Source organism: Hibiscus syriacus, unplaced genomic scaffold (genome assembly GCF_006381635.1).
Source record: "Hibiscus syriacus cultivar Baekdansim isolate YM2019G1 unplaced genomic scaffold, ASM638163v2 tig00112443_pilon, whole genome shotgun sequence".
Taxonomy (NCBI): domain Eukaryota; kingdom Viridiplantae; phylum Streptophyta; class Magnoliopsida; order Malvales; family Malvaceae; genus Hibiscus; species Hibiscus syriacus.
Window position 1 is genome coordinate 1,638,586 of NW_024063332.1, and position 10,702 is coordinate 1,649,287.

At 33.0% G+C, this 10,702-nt stretch overlaps 1 pseudogene; it reads right to left on the reverse strand.

The window, feature by feature from the left end:
* Positions 1-11: 11 nt before the first annotated feature.
* Positions 12-2,538, reverse strand: LOC120179660 (annotated as a pseudogene).
* Positions 2,539-10,702: the final 8,164 nt, after the last annotated feature.

Genomic DNA, 10,702 nt, shown 5'->3' on the forward strand with positions numbered 1-10,702 from the left:
TTTCCAGATTTAAGGAACATATATGAACAGTTCCCATTTAGTCCTTGCACTCATCGTATATTATTTTTCAAATTGCAGAAACATGAAATCAATGGTTTCCGGTAGCCAGTTTAGCTCTCAATTCCTTTCTCAAGATCTTCCCCGATGGCGCCTTTGGTATGGTTTCAATGAAGAACACACGGTTTATTCTCTTGTAGAACACCACCTGTTTCGAAATGTGCTGCTTGATTTCATCCTCGCTGATCTGCGATTTCTCTGATCTCACCACGAATGCCACCGGAACTTCCCCTGCTGCTTCATCCTTCATGCTGCAATCACATATTACGGTTAAATCGAAGAGCCCGGATTTCGATATAGCGGAGAAATATCGATGTGTTGTTTAAGACTTACGCGACGACAGCGGCATCAATGATATCGGGGTGAGCGATGAGCATTGCTTCGAGCTCGGCGGGTGCAACCTGGAACCCTTTGTATTTGATCAATTCTTCAATCGATCGACGATGAAGAGCTCCTCGTCGTCGTCGATGTAACCAATGTCCCCTGTGTGTAACCAGCCGTCTTTGTCTATGGTCCTAGCTGTGGCCTCATCGTCATTAAGGTATCCTGCAACAAAAATACATTCAGCTAACGTTTGCTCATGACGTTTTTCATTTTTGGTAAATTAAGTAACATACCTTTCATGATTTGGTCTCCTCGGATGCAAATCTCTCCGGCCTGGTTTCGCGGAAGTGATGAACCGGTGTCGGGGTCGACGATTTTCATCTCGGCGTTCCTTACGACGGTACCACATGCCCCGGATTTTATTTCGAAGGGTTCCTTGGCGAATCCCAAGCACATTGCTAGAACTGGTCCAGCTTCTGTCATTCCATAACCCTACAAAACAATAACGTTTTGCTATTAATTTTGAAATCTGGTATGTCGTCATCGTTGATGGATATACATAAAATGTTATCTAAATATGTATAAACTTAAAAAATTGTATTAAAACATTAAAAAATACATAAATAAATCATATATTTTTCAAAGATACAATCACACTTTTCCTTATTCGTCACATTTAATTATTAAAGTGTACGTCAAAGTTAGTGTTGTTCCAAGGTTGTTGAAAATTTTCCCATGTTCCTTTCAGTGGTGCCTAAGCTAAGATACCAAATCAACACGGTGCGGCATATGAGGTTGGCCAGCCACATTCACCAAATTAAGTGAATAATTATAATTTTAATCGCATCAATATAAAATATCATGTCAAAAGTCAACTAATATATAAAAAATAATTTCATCAAATTAAAAGATCTGTCTTTAATATTTTTATTATATTCAAATTTAATTTGACATAATTATTATCAGATTCAATGCCTGTTTAGCATGATAAGTTGTAGAATTGTTCTCAAGAATCTATTTAGGTTAACATTTAATTACAAATGTCAATGATATTAATTTAATTTAATTAATGATATCATTAAAAAAAAAAATATGATAAATCTGAATTTTCAAAGCTAAATAATAATTTGACTAAAAAGGACACGTAAAAACATTTAAACTTGCACACCTGCCCAAATTTGGCACCAGGGAACTTGACTTTTACAGCATCCTCAAGCTCTTGACCCAACGGAGCTGCCCCGGACTTCACCATCCTCACCGACGACAAGTCGTATTTATCGGTCTCCGACGACCTAGCGATCGCCAAAACTATCGGCGGCACGATCGGAGCAATGGTAACTTTGTATTTCTGTATCAGCTCCAACAACAATCCGATGTCGAACTTCTGCATGATCAGAATCGCAGCACCAACACGTAGCCCACAAAGCATGATCGAGTTCAAGGCATAAATACGGAACATAGGCAAAGTACATAAGATCACATCTTCACTGTGGAAATACAAGTTGGGATTTTCACCGTCAACTTGTTGCGCCACGCTCGTGACCAGCCCTTTGTGCGTTAACATCACCCCTTTGGGCAGTCCCGTGGTTCCGGACGAATACGGCAGCACGACGACTTCGTCTGGCTCGATATCGACCACCGGGAGATCGCGTTCGTCGGCTTGTGTTAGCTCGGAGAAACGTAAACAACTCTCCGGGGCGGAGTCGATGCACATGATCTTCACATCGTTGTCTGAGGCGAATTCTTTCACTTTATCGACGTAGCTTGCCAGCGTGATTATGATTTTCGCGGCGGAGGCTTTCGCTTGCTTCACGATCTCCGCCGGTGTGAAAAAGGGATTGGCCGCCGTGGCAATGGCGCCGAGGAACGAGAGGACGAACTCGGGAGTGTTGGGTAACAAAATCATTATCACGTCACCTCGTTCGATGCCGAGCTTGTTAAGCCCCGAGGCGACTCGTCGAGCGGTGAGTTCGACATTTCTAACTGTAAACTTTCCGGTCGTTCCATCGATCAAACAAGTCGAGGCGACGGCGGAGAGGTTCTCGAAACAGTTTATGTAAGAGAGGTGTTAGGGATGTAGATATTGGGAAGCTTTGATCGGAAAATGATTTCGTCTTGTTGTGATTCAGCCTGTGGTGCCATTTGGGATTTGATGGGAATTGAGCTGCAAAGACGAGCTTTGAAAAAAAAAATATTGCATTAGATCAAAGTTGGTGAAGGGGGAGTCCGTGAAAGGACAAGATTGGGATTTCCCTGACTGTTGGATGATGATATTAGCAAGTGTGGTATGAAAAGGTGGAAATTGTGGTCTGTATTCGTTCATCGGAGAACTATAACTTTGTTGTATTTCCGGATATAAATTTTTGGGAAGTAATTAGTTTTCTTTAGTTAAGTTTCTAGAATAAAATTCATATTTATTTATTTTATTACTCAACAAGTAATTATAATCATCTTATGTCTTAACACTATCGGATTAGGACCATTATAAATATTTTTCAACACATTTTAGATAGGGACCGAATTCTCCTTTACCACTAATTAATCTCTTTCTTCTTTCTCATTTTTATTATCTACTCTGTTTTGCAAAGAGACACCGATCAACGGTTGTTCTCTCTTCATTGTGACTCTCCATTTAAATTAAATGAATGAATCGTTAATAATTGAAGAAATTTATTTATCTCTTATAGGGACGGAAGCAAGATTTATGTTGAACTTATAAAATTTCAAAAGAAAATTTTAAAATTCTAAAATTCTAGGGAGTAAATTAATAAAAAATATATAATAATTTTAAATTTTTAAAATGGGTGACCGCCCCCATGCCTAAGTCCACCCATGTTTCTCTTAAATAAAACTTTTATATAGAATAAAAATATTTGATTCATCAATTCGGTCCAAATTTATTAAGATATTTTGTGTGTGCGTGTGTTTTTTTTTTACATAAAATGGTGTGGAGGGTTGGTGAGGGTGGGTATTGGTTGGGGTCCATGTTTGGTTGAGGAAGATGGCAAGTTGACTCAAGCGATCATGACGGCTTTTTAGTTTTTACCTTCCCCTTTCCACTATTCGTCTTTGTTGGACCATCCATTGCACCCTTCACGGCTTCAGCTACCGCCATTTTAGTTATTTGCAATGTTATCAAAATCGGATTGGATCGTCCGATTCAACCGGTTGTCTATCTAGTTCGATCAGTTTTCAAAATCAGTTTTACAATAAATCGTTAAAGAATCGGTGCAACCAGTTGGGAACCGGCAAAACTGGTGTGAACCGGCGGTTCACACGGTTCTTTTTTTTTTAAAATTAAGCTAAACTAAGTCGTTTGTTATGATTTTTTTCAGCCCCAAATTTATTTTCTGATTTTACATCTGGATTAAGCCATTTTCACGAACGTTTGCAAGAGGTGAACCCTATCCCTCCACTTTGGTTTCCTTCATCACCGTTCCGTCTCCGTCATACTCATTCACCGTGTCGTACTCCGTCATCAACAACCTACTCCATCACCAGTGCTTGATATTGATGAGATTGATAATTTTCTTTATCATGAGAATGCAATTTTAGTTGGTCAATCATAAAAAAAAACAATGAAGGATAATCTTTGATTGTTTATTTTAGTTATATAATTATATTTATTATTTAATATGTTTTACACTTTTAATTTTAATTGTTAAGTATGTTTGAGAATTTAAATTTAACTTTGTATTTATTTATCATATTGCTAGGTGATGAGATCTTGATGTTGTGGACTTTCAAGTCCAAGGTGATGCTATGAAGTTTCAAGTTCAAAGTGATGATGGCGGTGGTAGTTCAACTAATGAAGAAGTTTTTCCCAATATTTTGAAATTTGAGGGAATCAATTTCAATGAATCTTATGATGATTGATACTTGTATCAATTATGTACTTTTTTTTATTTAGTTGTTGATGAATTTCATTAGGTCTTGACCTTAAAATTATGTTGTAGTTAATTTGAATCATTTTGTTTCCCTTGATATTATATATTTAACTTATATATGTTATGATTTGTGATATTTTTATCAATATTTTTAAAACCGGACCGGACCTTGAACGGTGAAGGTACTGGTTCACTGGTTCAACCGTGGTTCAATCGGGTTGAACCGGATTTATATAAAATAATACTTTTTTAAAAATTTTACATAATATTCAAAGCAATATTAATATATATATATTATATATATATTTTTTTTAAGTTTACAATATTAAGGTATAAAAAATCACAAGTTATAACATATATAAGTTAAAAAACATAAAATCAAGTGAAACAAAATGATTCAAATCAACTACAACATAATATTTAAGGTAAAACATATTAAATAATAAATATAATTATATAACTATAATCAAAAAATAAATTTGGGGCTGAAAAAAATCATAACAAACGATGTCGTTTGGTTTAATTTTTTTAATAAAAACAATTTCACATGGCTAAGAAACATAGAAGAGCATCTCAAAAGTCTAAAGAGTAAAATTATGAAACAAAACAATCCCACATTACTAATAAACATAGAAGAGCATCCCAACTAACTTCTATAAATACTAGAGGTAATTTGACATTTAAAATCATGGAGCCTTTTGGTGAGCACATAGCGAACTATTCTTTCGCTTCAATTGAGCTTGAATTTCAGGTTTCAATTGAGCTTCTAATTTTTTTTGAGTTCGAGCCTTTTTTAGTTCAAGTTTCAATATTATTTTTCGAGTTTGAGTTGAACTTGATAATTTTTAGCTCGTGAGTTTTTGAGTCGAGTTGAGTTTACTTTTAAAGTTTTCGAGTTCGAGTTGAGTTCAGCAGTACTCGAGTTCGACTTGACTCATTTAACAAATGACGTCGTTTGGTTTAATTTTTTTTAAAGAAAAAAAGAGAACCGACGGTTCACACTGGTTTTCATCCGGTTCACCCCGATTTTGTCGGTTCTCAGTCGGTTCTACCGATTCTTTACCGGTTATGTGCACAACTGGTTTTGGAAGTTAACCGGACTGGACAGGCCACCGGTTCACGGTTCAATCGGTCGAACCGTCCGATCCGGTTCGATTTTAATAACATTGATTTTTATACCTTTTAATATTGTGAACTTAAAAAGAGTGTTATATATATATATATTAATATTGCTTTGAATATTATGTAAAATTTTTTAAAAAAATATTATTTTATATAAAACGATTCAACCGCGGTTTAACGACGGTTGAAGCAGTGAACCAATACCTTCACCGGTTTAAGGTCCGTTCCGATTTTAAAAACATTGGTTATTTGCGTTTTCCCTCAATTACCTATATATAGGCTTAATTCCCAAATCGGTCCTAAATTATATTTTTCTCATCTTAATTCTTCATTTTTTCTTACTCATAAATGATATATAAATTTACTTTCTTCTTAGACTGTCCCAAATGTGATTCCATTAAAAATATAATGTTATAAAATATTGATGTTTGATTAAATAATTATTTTCATTTTTTTTAAGTAGTTTTAAAATAGTTTCTCTACGAATTAAAATTATAATTAATTAACTATCCACGCTTTAAGGTGATATAACGAATTTATTTAACATCGCATAATTAAATTTTAAATAATAAGATTCTCATATAAGTACCTTATTACATAGCACAAAAGCCACCTAAATCATTTAATTATTGAGTCATGTCATCGTTGACTATCATTGAATAACAAATGATTGACTTAAAGTACTAAAATGGGAAACAGAGCAAAGTTAAGTACTTTTTTTTGAAAAAAAAATGTTTTATGAACTTAACGCATATATAATTATACCATCTTTCTGTCTGCCTCATATCTGAAGCCCATTCTCAATACTTAAGGCTCTAAATAAAATCGATTCCTCAAAGAGAAAAAATGGCTCTAAAGCCTTTTCAAATCAATATTCATTAGGCGCACTTTAATTTTTCAAATCCATCCAATTAAAAAAATATAGATTAGATATTGAAAGAAAACGATTAAATATAGATTTAATCCCTCTAATTGTACTTTAAAATTAAGCCCATCTTTAATTTCATTCACAATACAATTAAATTATTATTTGGAAAATTATAATCAATTGAATTCATCTAATTACAATAGTTGTTGATTACATTAACGACCGCTGAATAAGTTTTCTAATTTCTAATATACGTTTAAGTTTTGTATTTTAACAAATATTGTTTTTAAATATTTCTAAAACTGATTATGATATTTACAAATTTTATTAAATATTTCTCTTTGACTAAACAACAATGTGAAAACGAGAATAGGAATGCTATACTGAATTTCTTAATTTAGTTAAGATGATTTCTATTATAATATTGAAATTAAGGTTGAATTTATCGATGTTAAGAAATGGTTGTACATTTGAAAATTTTATATGTTTTAAGTATATTTTTATTGTTGTATTCCTAAATTTTTTTATAATTCTATATTTTTGACATTTCTAATATAATTTCTTATTGACATAAAACTTATGTTAATTTCTAACCAAATCTTACTCGCGTTCTTGATCAAAATTAATATACTAGACGTGATTGACAACTAACCGATATATTATGATTTATAATTATAATATATGCCCCAAAAAAATTTGAATTGAAAAAAGAAATAAAGCCAAGAAGCACTTGGAAACAACGAGGCATCATAGCGAGAACATTGCCTTCCCGAGTATATTTTTTTTTCAACAATATCAAATTCAATCATTGGACATTATCTCTACTATTGGCCAATTACTTAAGGATCCAAAGGCTCAAGATACATGTGGGCCTTAAAAGCCTATTATGGTGTATCCAAAAATAATATTGATATTATCTTTAAGTATTGATGTAGGTACAACGTCTAAAAATGTCCTTAATATTTGATTATACCATTTTAACACACCTATTTTAAAATTATTTTAACTTTCAACGTTTTATTTTAGGGTTAAAAAATCTTAATATTTGACTAAATAATCACTTTAACCCTTGTTCTTTTTTGGAGTATTTAACTCCTTACATTTTTTTTTCTGGGTGAAAGATTCCTATTTTAGACTATCGTTTATTGACTAATAATTTATCCACACAAGAACTTTTTTACCTCAAAATGAAACATTAAAATGAAAATATTCTAAAAAATAACTATTTAATTAAACGCTAGATTTTTTATGATATTAATGTATACCATATGCAACATATGTTATCTGTAACCTTATGCATGTAGCGATATGTTGTACCCTAATTTTGTCCGGCTAATTTGAATATGATCGAGCATTAGTAAACAAATGGAAAGTGTGAAGATCGTTTGTGAGGCATCATAATCAGATGGACACTTAAGATATGGTTATTTTTGACAAAAATACCTTGAATCTTTGCTACGAGTTGAGATGCTAGGAATCTACATATATCATGCTCCATCTTATTAAAGTGTTCGTCTACTTCTTATTTGCATTGCTTTGACTTATGTTCATACTCACTTGTTCATTTGAGGCAAAATGAGCCTCATCGGCTTTAATGACCTCTTTATTCTCTAGATTGCCTTGTTTGGCAATGTTTTCTCCTTTATTCATTTTTTAGAATTCATAATAATGAAAGAATTTTATAAACAAAATGATGCCCTTGCTTCAAGCTCACAATTGAAACAAATCAACATGTTCAATGAATATCGAGTCAATCAAAAAATTATTTTTGGAAATTATAACCCTTTGAAAAGTGTCAAGATCATTGGGTTGGTTTTTTGGTTGGCTTCTTATTTTCCATGGTTTCAATCATCAAGACATCGTTCTTTTTTCAATCTTTACAAGCATCATTACATGCCCCTCTATCTTGGCTCAACATTTCAATCGAATGCAGACAAAATGAAGTAACTAGCATATTCAATTGCTAGACCTTTTAGAACACTTCCATTTCGGTTCTCTAAAATCTTCTATTTGTTCAAATTCATAGACTCCTTTAGCAAGATAGTGCAGAAATATCGGTCTAAAAATCAGATTCTTGTGTGCTAGTGAATTTTACTATAACAAGTGTTTTTCAACTCCCTTAGTCCATTTTCACTGGTAATCCTTATTGACTCAAACACTAGGCATTATTGCCTTTATTCCTTGAAATTTAAAACTTTAAATTCGTTTTCCTTTATTTGGCATAGATTCATCTCACAACGTTTTCGACTTGACAATCACAATGGAACAAACACGAATTGTCAAGTATCTGATTAGTGTCATGCTTTGAATGTAACTTATTAATAAATACAAGGCTTTCGAATTACTCTATAATCAATTGCTTTAGCAAATAGCTTAGATTTATTATATTTACATTTGAATATACTTCATTAACTTTATGGGTATATAGATTCAAATTCTTAAGCTCATTGAGAAAAATCTGTTATAGTCTAGGTGTTGTTGAAAGTCAGAAAATTTTATCCTTAAAGGTCAATTCCCAAGCAATTGGCATGCACTAAATTCATCTACCCCACATCCTATTTATGAAGATTATGGTCATGATTGAACGTCTTCAACAGAAATGTGATCTAATTAATTTTGCAACTTTATACATGAGTTACTTCATTTTGTTAGCTCTTATACATACCTGAAGGCATTGCCTTTGTATTCTTTATAACATAAGGAAAAGGTTCAATATTTACAGGTAAATAAGTATACCTTTTGCGTGTAATCTCTGAAGCATGATCAAGGTCATTGTTTTACAAGGGTTCAATCTTGCCACTTGTCAAAGGCTATATAAGAAACTTATTGTATTCCTTGAACTTTAAAAGGAAATTTGTTTCATTACTCATAGTCTACAAAGGAGTAGTGTTTATTCAATTAAAGAAATTTACGAATATCTAAAAACAATAAATGATGAAAAACAATGCAACAAAACATGAATGTAGCTTAGGTTCATAGAGGGTGAGTAGCGGATTCATGTGTTGATCCTATAAATCCCCTAGTGACCACCTGATGCTCATGCACTTATTTCAATTGAATGATACATCTTGCATTATGATGCCCATTTGGATTATCCATCCACAGTTCGATCAAATATCGAGTTAATGCCCCATTGCTAACAAGCACTTCTATCTCTTTCATCAGTGGTCCACAGTTTCCTGTTGAATGTCCAGATACTCCCATGTGAAACCTTCAAATATTATTATCATCATAAATATGATTAGAAGGGTTATTATTTTCATCAGTATTGAAGTAATATATTAACCTTTAAACAATTGAGGAACAACTCTGATATGGGTATTTGGAACACCTCTAGAACATTTCTTAATTGAGAGACATTCTTTGGTCGATTTGAGCAAATAGTTCGTTCATTTCTTTTATGACTATGAGGATTCTGGAAATGACGTTCATTCACCAAGTCTTCTTTTTTTGTTCTTTGGTTGATTGGATCCTTGGAGGTAACCTTCAGGTTTCATTTGCTAATTGCTATCTTTTTTCTCTCCTTTTCATAAGATCTTCAAAGTCTTTTTTGAATTTGCAAGCATTAATTAAAGAAAGGATCTAAGAGGGTGTTATGAAACATGTATAAATTTCTTCATTTGACATAGGAGATTGAACTTCAGTTACCATGCCTCTCCATCTCAATACATACTCTTTAAGCTTTAGTAGCTTTCTTTTTCAATTTTGGAGATCTTGTTGAATCGGAGCCGATCTTTGACATATTTTTATTGCTCTAGAAATCATTATCCATATTGACCCATGATCTGATCTTGTTCTTTGCTCAATCGATTTTACCATACCCACAACAAATCTAGTGAGACTATCGTGAAAGTAATGTATCAACAAATTATAATAATTTAAATATCCTTTCATATTTTTAGAAAACATCCTCAATGGATCAGATGACAATTGAATTTTGCTTCTAGCTCTCGTGGGAGACATCATCACCTTCATTGTTTTGACAATTCCTTTTAGTCGCTTAACTTTGTCTCTAACAGCTCAGGATTGGTGATTAAGTTAAGGATTAAACTAATTTTTTCTCTAGCTTCTTGTGAGAGACATAATCAACTTTCATTATTTTGACCATTCCTTTCAGTCGCTTAACTTTGTCTCTAAACTTATCAGGATTGGTAAGACTCTTTCTTTCATTCCAACATGTTGCCCCAGGGTAGGTTGTTAACCTGTCATGCCAATCTGATGATTATTGTACCTCAATAGGCACTTCTCTTTGTCAACAACTCTTGTAGCTAACAATTGGGTCATTAGATGAAATTTCTTGCTGGGAATTCAATGATTGATTCTCACATTATGCTGCAGTGCAATCACTCGATCTTGCACTGATTTCATAGATTATCTTGAGACTTCTCTATTGCCTCCAACTTTTATTCATGATGATGATAGAGTAGAAAGATACATGTAAAAT